The following is a 15,612-nucleotide window of genomic DNA, read 5'->3' as shown; positions in this document are numbered from 1 at the left end:
GGCGTATATATAGCCCTATGCTGTTGCTGCTCTGTGTGTGGCCTCCACCATCCCCCTGCTCCATGTTACCAGAAAACCCTGCCGGGTTATTTCAGATAACTGGAGTTTTTACATAACCAGCAATTCCCTCTCTCTGGGGATACCGGATCACAGAGACTTTACTGTATTAGAGTTCTTATGGATTTTTTAATAAAATTCTTCAGGCGGTGGAGCACATTGACATAGTCTTTTCTTTTCCTAAGAATCCACACCTGACCCTAACTTGTGGCCCTATGGCAGTGGTTTTCAACCTGTGGTCTGCAGACCCCTGAGTGTTTGCAGGTTATGTCTAAGAGATCCACAAAGGTGACTGTGATCAGTCAAAAGTACATGAATGCTCACATTTACAGTTCAAAGGAGTCTGCACCTCCATTTGAAAATTTTTAGGGGTCTGTAAATGAAAAAGGTTCAAAACCAGTGCCCCAGAGAAAAGTCATCTCAGCAAGTATGTGGCATAAAATTATCCCTCCATAGGACTGAGAATTGAGTATTCAGCACAATCAGCTTTATAGATGTATCCTGTTTTGGGCACGCTGAGTTCTAGATGAGTTTTCTTGTGTGGTACTATTTGCATAAATAACAGTGTAAGATCCATCAGTGTTTCAGTAATAAACGTTGTTCTTTTTCAGGAGCTCAACTTTGACTACAAGGGCTTATAATTTTTCTCTAAAAAGTACCATGACAAATGTTTTGGGGTCAGTCTTGAGTCTGCAATAAGCTCTTGGGTTTTTTTGTTCTCTTTCTGAGAAGAAATTTGCTCTTTTTAAAAATAGTAGTCTTCTAGTGGATTTTTTGCAAGCACTCATCCCAGGTGTGATAGACCACCTTTATAAGGTGTGGTATCAAGCTCCCAATTTATCACTTCTCTTGTCATCTTTCTTCTTTCACTCCCCTACCTGATCATCTCTTTCTGGTGTTCTGCAGCTTTTTTTGTTTTGCTTCTCTGTGGACTACTGATTGATTACTTTTTCTTTCTTCTTCTCTCTCTTTGGTCTGTCTTTCCACTGCTCAATCCATCAGTTCCACACCTTTGAGTGTTCTACCAACCTACAGGTGGTTCGCATAAGCAACTCAATAACTTGGAGGCAGGATGGAAAGCTAGTCTTATGAAGTCACTGGTACCCCCAGACAAAGCCTTTAACTGCAATCTGAAGCAATTTGTGGGTCGATAACAGTAACTTGATTAATTTGTGTTGGCAGGCAACATCCCTTCTCCCCCAGTTTCCTGAGAATATTTTAGGGCTTAGCTTTAATTTGCAGGCTCCTACAGTTGAACAGTGTGCAATATCTAGGATGGCCTGAGCATTTGTTAACACAACTGGGGACTCCTGTCAGTTAAATATATTTATTAAAATTTATTTGAAACACTCCAGGCTTATAAGAAGTATCTGTCTTTGAAAAAAAAATAAAGTCACCTTCTTCATGATACGTAAGTCCATCTGACAGGTAAATTTCAAGGCTAATATGAAAATTGAGCGAAAGCCAGTCATATGGGTAGAACTATAGGCTCTGCAGCACATAGTTGCATCTTTTGGCATTTCCTAGCTTGCCTACATTGCAAAATGCTTCAGTCTGTGACAGTGAATCTTTCTGTGGGCATGGACAGATGAAACAATGTTATTGAATTAAAATGGCAGAGAGAGGAAACAACTTAAGCTGATGTATGCTCACAAGTGGCATCTATTGTAACTGTTTTGTATGTCCATGCAATCCCCACAGTAAATGGATGCTGAATCAGGGCAGTCTATTCTTGCTAACAACTGCTAAGTTAGTACAGTTTAGTAAGAATCAGCTTGGCACGAAGGGCCCTCTCCTTTTTAATTTGGTATATATGTATTTAATTCAGTGTAATTGTTTTGTGTCTATTCATATCTTGTAATGTGTTGCATAAGTCAGAAAATGCTTCTGAATTTTATGTGGGGTGAGGGAGAGCTGGAAGATGATACCGTTTTGTACTGAGTCCCACTCTGAGCTTAACTAGAAGGTGCATTTATGCCTAGTACCATAGAGACTGGTCAATTTTTTTGTGGATAGCATTCTGCACAAATTTGGGTTTAACTTGGATTTAATTTTTAATTTACCTTTAGCAATCTTTCTTGCGTTCAGAGTTGTCAGTAAGAGCTGAGATTGAGGTCCACCCTCACCTTAACCACATTACCTCATATTCTGTGATGCTTATTGTTTTAAGGCTCAGTGATGGGTAGATGTATCTTCTGAAAAGCAACAGAAAAAAGGAGCAGCTTTCAGGAAAAAATGGTGTTGGTTTCTCTTTTGTCTCCTAATTCCCTGATGACTTTAGTTTAAACTGGAAGTAGAATACTGTAACAATGTTTGTTTGTAACCATATTTGACATTTTTGTCTGCATGGTATGAGTTCTTCTGAATCAGCAATCAGGTCAGACCTGGCCAGGTCCACATGCAAAACTAGAATGATGGAGAGGGAAAGAAAATAAGCCTAGTGAGTCTCTGTAGTCTAGGAAGAGAACGATGACTTATGTGAAGCTGCCTCTTCATCCCGGGGTACATTATGTGGTAGTGACTAGATCTCTTGCATTATTCATTGCCATCAGCTTCTGCTGTGACGTAGGTGTTTATCACAGGAGTGGTGCCTTAGATTGCAGCAGAAAGGAGCAGCGTGTGATGAATACTCATTTCTCAGGGTTGCTTCTCACTAAAGCTCATATATAATCTGGTCTCTCATGTACTGTAAGTTTGCCAAGAGAATTAGGACTCTTGGGGCTGTTCCTCTCAAATAAACATCTTCAGCGACTGCATCTCTAATTATCTCTTTTTGTGCTAGCTTTCAGTCATGTGTACCAGTGTGAACCTCCAGGTCTTTATTTCTGCCTCTGCTTTGACAGGCAACAAATTCCATTTTGTTTCCCACTTGTATTTAAAGACTTGTCCAGCTGATTACCTTTATCTTATGTTGTGAAAACTCTGGTACTAGTTTATTCGCTGATTATAAATAAAGGCTATTTTCTTTCCATTTTTAATATATTTTCCTTTCCTCTCATTTTGATTTGCACTTTGGGAGAGGAAGTTGCCCTTCTCCGGACAGAATGTTTTGCTTCAGAAGTGGGAAAACTTTGTGTATTATTATTTTGTGGGTTTTGAATGCTTGGATTGCAAAAGATGGATGAAAGTGAAATATAGCTTGGATGTCATCCACTGGGAAAATAAGTATTACAGTGGTTCTCAAGCTGTGATCTGTGACTGTTGATCTGCAGTGCAGTTCCATGTAGCCCTCAAGCTGTTTTTGTCACGCTAATATGGTTTTCCAGCCCTGCTTCTTTTATGTTTTTCAGTTGTGGTTATAGTTAAGTTCAAGGCTGACACTTGAGATGAAACCAAAATTGACGAAGTGGAGGTGGGGGGGTTAGGCTCGAACCACGGTGGCAAATCAAGACGAGTAGTGGCAACAAAGTAGTGGCTAATGCTTTTCATCTGAGAGTATGTGGGAAATTGTATTTTTTTTAAAGAAAAAATGTACATTAGTTTTCTCCACTGGTATGATTATTACTGGGATTGGACAAATTAATTTATATTTTGGGATAGGGAATGATAAGATACTTACATGGGCAGTTAGGGGAGGGTAAAAGTGAACTATCAAGAATTGTCAAAGCATTAACAGGGTTATTTTGGGGAAGTAATAGAAGATGAGACAAAAATATTAACTTGCTAGCTTACCTTGACAAACAAAACCAGAACAAGTGATGATACAGCACAGGTATAGAGGGAAGAGAATGCAGTAAAATACCTGAAACTGTAAATTAATTATCGTTTTTTTTTATCTGGTCTTTGGTACCATTTGTAAATAAAGCAACGCTATAGTTGCTTCATGAAGTGCAGAAAAAGTTGTCTTTTATAAATGCACCTCAATATGAAAAGTTTGATTGCTCTTTGTCTATCTGATTTGTACATCAAGATGCTCAAACAGAATGGCAACTGTGTTTCCTACTTAATAGTGGAAACTTCAGCTGTTAAAGATTGAAGACTTGACAAGTATTTCCTTTATTGCAGAATACAATGATTAAAATCAGTGGATTACCTTGATGGTGTAATGACTGTCTATGGGATACTATCAAATTTAAAGAATTTAATGTTTTGTATACAGGCTGGCAGGGACAGGGTGATCTGGACTCAATGCCCAGTTCTTGCAGGGGGGAAAAATACTTGCCTTTCTCTTTGAGAAGCAGATTTTGAGTTCTGATGGGGGGATTAATCCCAACCTACTTTGCATTGTGGTGCTATGGGAAATAGTGTGTACTGTTCATGAGAAGTCATACTTGCATGCAAGGAGACTCCCTACCAGAAGACCAGAACAAGGTTCCTGTGCAACAGGAAAACTCCTAGGTTATGAGTAGACAATGTTCTTTGGGTAAATCTGATAGCTTTTATTAGACCAACTTAGATAGTTGGAAAAAAATTTCTTTGCATGCTTTTGGGTACAAATACCCTTCACCAGGCTAAGGAAGCATCTGCAGTTGGCCTGTGCTTTTCCTGGATGGAATGAATAATAAAGAAGCCAGAGGCTGGTCTACATGCAAGAAAGGCAGTCAGTGTAGATGTAAATTGAGGAGTCATTGGGTGAGAGAGTTGGGGGGGTGGGAGCAGGGAGACGGGGAATTAATGTAGCTGGTAAATAGTGATGAGGTACCTGGGGAGTCAGATGTTAGGTGTGTTATAATGTGTCATAAATCCAATGCCTACATTTAGTCCATGATTTTTTGTATCCAGGAGGTTGATGAAGTGAAGTTCATAGGCTCATCTGTGACAGGTGTTTTGTAAATTCCCTTTGAGGCTAGGTTATGGGTAGCTGTTTACAAATAATTGATTTTTTTTTTTTCAGTTTGGTGATCAAACCAAAAAATAAAAATAACATTGGTTCTGATTGACACAGAAATGAAAAGTGCTTGTTTTTTCCCACCAAAATAAACAGAGGTTGCATTATGGGAAATTGTACGAAAAGCAAAGCAGAGGAACTAAAGGGCTAGATTCAGGCATCATTCACACAACCAGTGTGGAGGAAGAAACCACACCCTTTTTATCCAGTAGTTAGAGTTGCCATGTGGGGTTGTAGGAGACCCACATTCAAAGTCATCCTTAGGTTCAAGTCTTCTCAGCCAGTATCCTTCAGCTCCCAGAAAAGTCTTAACTACCAGGTTATAGGGCATTCTGAGATGGGGTATTTATTGTCTCTCTCTTGCTGAGTATAAAATACTTAACTAATCTTTGGGCCAGAGAGAGCAAGAGTGATTTTCTACATTGGTGATTAGAATACTTGCCAGTCAGGGAAGCAACCCGGATTCCAGTTCCCTCACTCCCTGAATATTCAGTTGTATTGCATAAAGTGAATTATCTTCAGGAAGAGAGATTTGGAGAGACTCCGTACAGAATAGTCATGTAAGACAGCTATGGTAGGGGGTGGTGGCAGAACTACTTCTTACTCAGTGTTTTGGTGAAACTTCACTTTTTCTTTGGTTCTTGGAATAGAATTACTGAGAAAAGTATTTGCAAAATATATAAATAAAACAAAATACAATACCTACCTTCACATGCCCCCATCACACAAAGGGAGTCTCCTTAATATAGGTTGAAATAAGGTGGAAGATAAATAAAATCTATTTTTTTTTTTTAGATATGAGTGTATTACTGCTACAAACAGTATTTAAGAAAAAAACAGTATAAAATGGGTGTTTTTCTCTTATACCCTCTCAATAGGTAAATGAATTAATAGATTAAATGCTGGCTTTTGAAGGCTTGTCTTAATATCTAGTGCATGTTTGGCAAAGCCTGTTTTCAACGAAGCCAAGCATTTTTTCTTTCAAGTTAGGAAGACAGATGTTAAAAATCACAGGAAATTCTTGAGGCTTTGACAACAATTTCCCTTGTCTTTTGGTTTTCTTATGCTTCTTTTACTTACGATTCCTCTACTTACATCAAATTGAAGTGAACTTTGTTAATAGATGTTGATGAGTTCCTGTTTGAAAAGGGGGGGGGGGGGGCATCTCTTGAGTTTCTTTGAAAACAGTTAAAAACTGACTTGACGGGGGAAAAATTCCTGTTTTCCCAGGAGAGTTGTAATACAGTTACCAGAAGCCTACAGGATAGACTACATTTAGAATTTAGATAATATACTATTCAGAGGAAATGAAAGAAAAATGTGTCTCCAAAATAGATCATCATCCAGGAGCTTTTAAATGTTGACATTATGTTGAACTTCCCTCTCCCTCCTTTCTCAGTTGATTTTGTGAGAGAAGATTTTTTTTATTAGAAGAGAGGTGAAGGAGGGTGGGGTAGAAACAACTTGGTTGCCCTGTCCAAAGACAATTTCAAATGCACAAGTCCCAGTTCACTTTTGCAGAATTCTGAAGTGTGATCTGTATAGATGACAACAAAAATGTGTGTGTGTGACAGAGACAGGGTATAAGAAGTGTATGTGAATGCATCTGTTTTATATTTACCATATACATTTAATGCTGCACACTTATAAAATATCCAAAACCCCACTCTCATGATAAGATCAACAGTACAAAAGTCAGGAAATACAAAGTTACGGTTCTCAGAGCAATTGGAATCTTCCCAAATTGCACATATATGCAGATATATTAATTCGGCAGATGTATGGTTACTGTGGAAACTGTGACCTTCCTAAGGCCTGTTGCACAGAGATGCATGATATGAGCAACAAATAGCCAGTGTTGGAAGAGTTAAGGGTTCACAGGCCTCGCTGTCTGTCCTGAGAGTCCTTGCTAATGCTAAAAGACAATACCTTTCCTAATTCCTTGCTAACCTGATTCTTCAATGGGGGCAGCATAAGAGGATCATCTGTCTTACTACAGACAGTATTCTGGCACTGACTTCTGCTGTTTTGTACCAGATGTCATAGAGAAATAACTCACAGAGCTTGTGGATGAAATCAGTAAAAAGTAGATATAGGACCACATTCTTAGCTGATCTAAATGAGCAAAGTTCCACTGATATTAGCATAAATACTTTGACCTGCCCCAAAGGGTCTCACCGAAAATGTTTAATTCCCCCAATGCTTTTTATTTAAACTAAGTGAAATTTCTGAGTTACAGAAATTTTGTAACATATGCTTAGGAAGAAGAATTGGGTAGAACAATATGACTTGCTTTGCATTTTGATTTTTGCCAAGAAACCTGGTCCTTTTTCCTTTTACCATTAATTTATAGCTCTTCCTCCAAAAGCAGGAATAAAAGAAACAACCCACCTACCTTCTAGGAAAGGATAGCCAGTAACTAGTATGATCTGCAGTGGAACAAGACAGAAAAATGCTGCAGCAATTTCTCTGTCAGCAAATTCCTGCCTGAGCTCAATGAATTTGCTGTTGTTTGAGGCTCAAAATAAATATGGAACATTTATTCCATCAAATAAACTCCCTCCTTTTATAGGGCATCTTTGTTCCAGTATCTTACCGAGGGACAGCTGGTGACATGCATCGGATTATACTCCATGACATTTTTCTGTAATTTCTGTATCACTTGTTGGCAGTTGTTTGCACAACAGGATTGCTAGTGCATTGGGTATATCTTGTCTGCTTTTGCTTAGTTCTCTCTCAAAAGAAGCAACTGCTTCAACACAGAGAAGTGTGACTTTCTTAAAATGAAGTATCTTAAGAGTGTCCTCCCCTGAGATTTGACTGATTGATCAACCTCAGTGGATTTGTAGCAGAATGTATTTGGCCTTCAAACTTCGTATTTTTTGTGGGTATTCATTCGTATTTTTTGTGGAGAGTATTGATTCCTGCGTACTATCAGTCTTCCAATTTGCTGCTTCTAATGAAGTCTTAAATGAATTATCCTGGCTTATGTAGGTTTGGGAAACTGGCTTCATTCTGACTTTGGCTGTCTGGGACTTCATTCTGTGATCTAAAATCTCTCCCTTTCTCATTGCTTTCAAACTGAGACGTACTGAAATGGTGGCGTCAATGACAAGATGGAAAATCCAGGTGATTTGTGGGGGAAGAGGGTGCCTGTGAAAAGTAATTGTGCCCATTATGGATAACCTTTCTCAAAATTTAAAGGTTATTTTAACAAATATCATTTTCTAACTATGGATATGGTAGTAGAAATCCTTAATTTGCTTTTTGTACTTGGCTATTCCAAATTCTTATTGGAATATAATGTTTTGCACCCAAGGTTCTTTGTTCTGCTGTCTAATAATGAAAACAAGACCAGATTCAGAGCTGGCTATTTATTTTTTTTATTTATTTATTTTTACGGAATTTCAGTCAAAGCTGGTTTGGTTTTTTTTTGTCTTATCACTTTGCATCTTGTTTCAAGATCATGGTATGCTTTCTGATCCATTATCCATTTTTTTTCAAAAAACGTTTCTTGGTGAACTCTCTATAATTTAGATGGGATTAAAATTTTGGAGACTAAATATGGAGGTCTAATAATATAGGTTGCCACTTCTGAGTACACCTGTGCACATGCTGAATTGTCCTCCTGAACATCCTGTTTCCTATAAATGGGTCTAGTGCAGAAGCAGAAAAAAATCTTCAGTCTCTGGCTACAAGCTTGAAATTTCAGTACTGTAAGGAGTATAATCTAGTACATCAGTTTTTTTTTAAATACTGAAGACTAATCCTCTTGTTTAATTATGGAATTTTTGTCCCCATCAATTTAGATTGCTAGATCAGTTCACCAAGCTGTTCATGTCTGTTTCTCTCTCTCTAGACTAGAAGGATTTGACAAAAAATGTTTAAAGTACTAATAAAAAAATGGAGCTTTGGTATTGACTTTGTTTTCCTTGAGCCTATTCAGCTATGTTGAATAATTTTGTTGTGTCAGGTCAGACTAGGCCAAGTCTGCTGCTGTTATGACAGTAGGCAGTACTATCTACAACTGCTTGAGTAGGCATAGATCATGACTCTTGGCCAACCTGCCTGGGACATCATGGCATCAGTAAAATAAATGAAAATGGCTGTCTTCTCAAACTCTGCACCTTTAAACCATCTGTACATTACTAACACCTACTTTGCAGGCAAAGAGCACCAAAGAGTATCATGGAGACCTATGCTCTGGCCACTGGCATCAATTAGACTTTATGATCACCAGAAGGGAAGACCTGGCCAGTGTGCTGCACACCCACACTTATCATAGTGCAGATTATTGTCAGCAAAGCGAGAGTGATACCAAAGTAGCTGCACAGAACCAAGCACAAGAGTCAGCCACAAATTAACATCCGTAGTACAAAAGTACAAAGCAAGTACCTTGACTTTCAAAGGACCTTTGATCTATCTGTACCTATGAAAGCAACAACTGCAAATGCTGAAGAAACTTGGAATGGACTAAGAACAGTCATCCAGGAAACAGCCACAGAAGTATTTGGGGGGAAAAAAATCATCAATTAAAGATTAGTTTGAGGCACACTCAGAAGAGATGTTGCCACTTGTTGAGGCCTACCCGAATCCAACAGAAAGTTCCAAGGCTAAACTGAAGCATACCAGGGCAGTGGTACAGAAAACAGCCAGGTGCTATACAAACCTGTACTGGATTGACTTATGTCAAGCAATACAGTTTGCCTCAGACACAAGAAACCTGCGAGTCATGTATGACGGCCTAAGAAAGCCCTTGGCCCAGTTGTTACTAAAGACCCCCTCATGTCTCGACACGGCAAAGTAAAAATCACAGATAAGAACAAGCAGATGTGATGCTGGTACCCCAGGACATGCATGATGCTAACATCATCACTCCCTACAAGAACAAAGGAGACAAGGATGACTGCAAAAACTATAGGGACATCTCTCTCCTCGGCATCACAGGCAAGGGTTTTTCCACAGTCATTCTGAAACACTTGCAGTAACTTGCTGACCACATCTACCGGGAATCACAGTGTGGATTCAGAGCACAGAGGTCAACAGTGGACATGATATTCTCCTTTTGTCAACTCCAAGAAAAATGCAGAGAACAAAACAAGCCATACGTAGCATTTTTCAACTTGATGAAAGCTTTCAACATGGTCAGCAGAGCAAGCAGGTTTGTTCAAGGTCCTGGTAAAGATTGGATGCCCCCCAACTTTACTCACTATGATGCACTCCTTCCAGAAAAACAGCAGGCCATAGTTCAGTTTAATGGATCAACCTCTGGCAGGTTTGTGATGAAGAATTGAGTGAAGCAGTGTTGTTTTCTGGTGACCACACTCTTTGGGAATTTCTTCTTTATGCTGCTGCATTACGCTTTTGATAGCTTGGAGGAAGGCATGTACTTTCACACAAGATCAGATGGCAAACTCTACAATTTATCATGTCTAAATGCCAAGACAAAAGTGAGGCACTTATTCATTAGGGAGCTCCTTTTTGCTGATGATGCTGGACTCGCCCATGAAGAAGGCCAACTACAAATACTCAGGAATTGCTGGGCCTTTGCTTGCAGGGTGTTTGCCCTGACCATCACCCTTAAGAAGACTGTGGTCCTAGGACTGTTCACCAGTCAGCACCTATCAGCCTTGACAACACACCTCTCGAGGCAGTGAACAAGTTGTGCTACCTTGGATCTACAGTGAGTGGCAACTTATCACTTGATGAAGAGTTAAATGTGTGCATTGGAAAGGCTGCGACCACTTTCAGTAAGCTGTCCAAATGAGTCTGGAATAATACAGAAGTCACAATCAAAACTAAGCTGCTTGTATACAACACCTGCAATCCTCAGTGTTCTTATGTACAGCAGTGAGACATAGTCAACATATGAATATCAAAGAAGAAGCTGAACAGCTTCCACCTGTACTGTTTATGGCACAACCTTGACATCAAGTGGCAAGACAGAATTACCAACACAGAGGTCATCACTAAAGCCAACCTGCCAACCATTACTGCACTATTCAAGCACTGGCACCTACTGTGTCTTCGCTGTCTATGCAGGATGGATGATGGGCACATCCTGAAGGACATCCTGCATGGGCAAATTGCAGGTGGGGAGAGAAGAGTAGGGTACCTGAAATTGCACTTCAAAGACATCTGCAAGCAGGACATGAAGGCCTTTGGAATCAACCCAAACCTTTGGGAGGCCTTAGCAGAAGACAGGGCAAAGTGGCACTCCCTTCTCAATCATGGAGTCCAACATCATGATGAGAAATGGTTTCTGCAATTACAACAGAAATATGACTGAAGGAAATGGCCTGTCAGTACAGTAGCCCCTAATGTCATGTACACCTGTGACCACTGTGGCAGGACCTGCAAGTCTAACATCGGTCTCTGCAGCCACAAGAGAAATGAGCCACCAGTCACTAGAATAACTGCAATATCCACTGTCACTCAACAATGAACGGATGCCATTCAAAAATATTATACCATTTTTTAAAAGACGAGTGCCATTTTGTTTTGCGTATGGTTTAGTTCATATGACTCATGAGAAGTTCTTATTTTATCTGTCATCTCTTGCAAATGATATGTTGCATTTCAGGACTTGACAGTTAGCTGACTTAGAACGAGAACAGTCTAAGGCTGTATACAGATATTCATTTCACGGGAAAAAATTTCTTTCAGTAGAAAAATATCTGGGGAGCTGGACTGTATAGATGTTCCTTCAGCCTCATGGCTGGAGAGCTTGTCTGTAAAGCTCTTCAGCCAGGGGGCATTAGAGGGCTACTCCCTGGGCCATCCCTTCTCTTAGGGTACCCCATTGCTTTACAGGCTGTCCTCTTCTCTGTCTGGGATGGGGACAGACTATCAAGTTAGGTGGTAGCTGCTGAAAAGCAGCAGCTGTCACAGACAGCCAGGGAATGGAGTGTTCCCACCCTCGGAGCATGCCCACCCCCATCCTGCCAGTCAGCTGATTGCCAGGAGGGGGGCATTCTTCCCTGGTGGAAACTCTCCTAGTTCTTGCCTGCAGGAGAACAGGTCTGCTCCTTGCACTTCTAGGACAAGGGGACGCACTTAGCCACTGGGGCAAGACTTGAGGTACCTTTTGGCAAGGGCACAGTAGATTAACTGGGAGCCAGCAGGAGAATGCATTCATAGGTCCGGTTCCCAGTTCCTTCAGGTTCCTCTGGTTCCACTTCACTCAAATGGGTGGCATGGTGGTGATTTAAAAGTTGGAGGGGCTGGTAGCCAGGTATGCAGAGGCTTTCCCCAGTCTGGTTGGACTCCTGGCTGCTCCACTACCCAGCTAAGCTGTGGGGCAGGGAATTGCCTGATTTGGGGAAGAGGCAGGGGTGTTGGCTCTTGGTACTCACGCCTCCTGGTCTACAAGCAGGGAAGGGAATAGCTGCCCCCCCACGCATCAAGAGTGGGGTAACACTGGTCTCAGGAAGGCAGGGAGCTTTTACCTGGCTCCACTAAGCCATGGGAAAGTGCATATAGACTGTCTCATGGGAGAAACTTCCAGAAGCAATTTAACCCTGGTTGTGGCCAGGATATTTTTCACCCAAACCAGGCATTTTGTTTTAGGAGACAAAGCCTGTATATTTGTACACTTTTCATTTCTGCTGGGAAAATGGTGACTCTCCTGGTAGGAACTGAATATCTGTACCTAGTCTAAGATAGAGAAGATAAATTAGGCTTTTAAGATTTTTTTTAATTGAGTGACAATGCTCTGGTTTTGTTTTATTCTGATTTTGCTAAGCAAAAACAGAATGTTCTTGCTTGAGGTACTTTGAAACAGGACATATGATTCAGGTCCTCAGTTTCATATATTTAAATCCCAGATGGCAAGGTTGGAGGGAATAAATTTAAATGAAAAAATGATACTGTGTTGGTGCAGGTATAAGTTACGCTTAAACCATACTAAATTTGTGGAAGATAAGTGGTGTTATAGTTGAAATGTGCTTTGAGCAGTTGCACATTGAGGGTTAATACTGTTTCTAGTCTGCACAGGTCTGATTTGTCACTAGAGGGCTGGTGAGCAGGGACATGACTAGGAGCCAGGACACCTAGGTTCTATCCCTGCTGGGGCTGGGATGGTGCATCCTGGGATGCTGAAGAACAACAAATTGCTTGTTTTATCTCTGTGGAGCAGACTGAAGTTACCATAACAATAGCTGGGTAACAGGGCCCATGAATTAATCCCTTCCTCAAGTAGTGTAACTTTGAAATGCTCAGAGGGCACTTTGCATGAGTTTAATGAGCTTTAACATGTTGATGCTCATGTTGTGTGTCCCTTAGTGTGGTCTAAGTGTAATGTGTAACTTCATCCTAAAATAATCTGTTTTAAGTAGATCTATCGCTGTTTGGTTGGTGTGTACATGTAACAGGGAAGAACCCTACTTTCTGCATCTGTGTTAATAGTCAAGAGTCCAGTGTATTTTTAGTTACCTAAAAGCCTCAGCATGACTTTATTTGCTTGAGAAAAGAGAATTCATATCACAGTCTGGACTGACACAATGTACAGATATGATGGTGCACAGGGAGGCTGAGCCCAGAGCTGAAAGCCCCCCTGAGCCCAGCATCCTGCCTCGGTCAGGTGGTGTCCCCTCACAGAGCCAGCACAGAAGGAAGTGGCCCCTCCCGCCACCCAGGCCTTTCCCAGGGTGACCTGGGCCTGCCCGGCAGTGGCAGGCACATGGTGTCCCATGCAGGTTCGGAGCCAGCAGCAGCATAGCGCAAAGCCCAGTGGGCAGCCCACCTCTGCCCTGCGCACAGATCCAGGAGGCCCCAGGGTGCACCCAGCAGGGGGAGCCCTCCCCCCCCACATCCGTGGAAAGGCCCAGGCCACCTTTGTGTCAGCCCTGCCCTGAGGATGGGGTGAGCCAGCCTGAAGAGAGAAAACCCCCGGGAGCAGCAGGCTGCTGCTGCGCTCTGCACCATACTACAAATGCCTCTGGAGTTGCACAGGATGCCATGTGCCTGTCACTGCAGGGTGGGCAGGCACGTGACGTTTCACAAGGCTCCTGGGTCAGTGGCAGCGTGGTGCAGAGCCCAGTGTGCAGTGGCAGCCCTTCTCTGCCCCACACAAAGACCCAGGGGGCACGTGCCCCACATGCCTCCCCCAGGATGCGCTCAATGATTGGGAGCCCCCAGCCCCGTCCCCTGGGTGAGGTGCCTAGGCTCTGACCACCCCACTACCCACCCTGGGGCCCCATTCACCCCAGCCTCTGCCTGTACTCCCTTGCCTCCCTCACCATGGGGGCCTTGATCTTTCCCTTCCCCCCAGCACAGTTACTTTCTGGGTGCTGCTCCACACACGGTGCAGTGTTCCTGGCTGTGTGCAGCAGGCTGCTGTTGGGCTCTGGGTGTCTGTGGCCCCTCTCCCTGGCCTTCCGCGTACCACTTCCAGGTCTTCTGCATACCACTGGTGATACGTGCATCACAGTTTTGGAACTGTTGCTCTAGTGGCTTGCAGACAACTTTTTGTGTTATTCTGACTACAGTGGAAGTCACTGACTTGAGCTTCCCTACCAAATCTTATGTAAGAAGACTAGTCTTTAGCAGTTTTTATTTTCTTCTCTGCTGACTGGTTTGTTAGAACTTTTGGACACCTGTGTTAATGCAGTATACCCCTGACCTTTTTTTCTTTCCTTGCACAGATTTCTTTCTTTAGTCTGTGACCTTTGGGGGCGAGCACTACTGGTGTTGGTGGCAAGGACTGAAGAAGCTGGTGTTTCATACATTGGCACACTGAAGAGCTGGGGAAGTAAGTAATCTGTTAGCTATATTTGTTCATTTGTATTTTTCCATCTTCAAGGAATTTGAGAGTTTTGATCCTTCCATACAGAGAGAAGTGAATGGAAATAGATTTGGGGTACTCATTTGCACTAATGCTTTTTCATGAAAGCAGGAAAACTTGCATGCCTCATTCAGAACTTCAGGAGGATAGCTCTGATTATAAGGACTTGCTTACTCTTACAAATTGTTTCACTTCATTCACACTGATACAGTTAAAGGAGTAGTACCACCCTGTATAGATGCAGTTATGCTGTGTAAAGGTGTATTCTTACAGGATTGTTGTTTCTGTATGGGAAAAAAAAATACATCAGGGCAGCCCCTTATTTTGACTCACTTACATTGGTGACACACACTTAAAGGTGCTTCATAACAATTTCTGTGTAAGAACAGCTTCTACTGTTGTATTGGTATAGCTTATTCCCTTCCCTGTACAGGAAAATCAATACCTGTATCAGGGATTTTTATATTGATATAATTAGGGGTGCACCGATAAAGATTTTCTTCGCTGACGCTGATAGCTGATGATTACCCAGCCATATCAACCGATACCAATCTGATACCTGATTTACAGGAATGCAGCCTGACAACTTGGAGAGCAGCATCCAGCTGCTGAGTCTGTGGGGGAAGGGGTATGGGGGGGGGTGCAGATCAAGGCCCTCATGGTGAGGGAGGGAGTAGGGCAGGGGCAATGTCCAGCCAGAGCAGTGAACGCATTCCCAGAGCAGGGTGTGGGGCAGAGCTGCAGGTGGCTTATCTGGGCCGGGTGGGGGGAGCACTCCACGCCACTACGTGCACCCTAGGGGAGGCATGGGGTACATGTGCCCCCCAGATTTGTGCATGGGGCAAGGGTGGGCTGCCCACTGTGGTCTTGGGGCTGGGGGCTGTGCCAGCCTTTTTCCAGTGTGGGGGTGAACTGGGGCTGTGCTTGGGGTGGGTGGGGGCAG

At 42.2% G+C, this 15,612-nt stretch overlaps 1 protein-coding gene across 11 annotated transcripts in view; it reads left to right on the top strand.

The window, feature by feature from the left end:
* The window catches only part of APBB2 (amyloid beta precursor protein binding family B member 2), a 364,788-nt gene that overhangs the window by 38,273 nt on the left and 310,903 nt on the right, over window positions 1-15,612 (top strand). For all 11 annotated transcript variants that reach the window (XM_019526015.1, XM_019526014.1, XM_019526019.1 and 8 more), the window contains one exon: window positions 14,530-14,636. The gene's annotated coding sequence lies outside the window, so the exon portion shown is untranslated. Of the gene's footprint in view, window positions 1-14,529; window positions 14,637-15,612 lie in introns of those variants that run through there.

The sequence above is a fragment of the Gavialis gangeticus genome, unplaced genomic scaffold (assembly GCF_001723915.1).
Source record: "Gavialis gangeticus isolate Ggan-Ray unplaced genomic scaffold, GavGan_comp1, whole genome shotgun sequence".
Classification (NCBI taxonomy): domain Eukaryota; kingdom Metazoa; phylum Chordata; order Crocodylia; family Gavialidae; genus Gavialis; species Gavialis gangeticus.
Note: the sequence above shows the minus strand (reverse complement) of the source record. Positions and strands in the feature narration are given on the sequence as shown.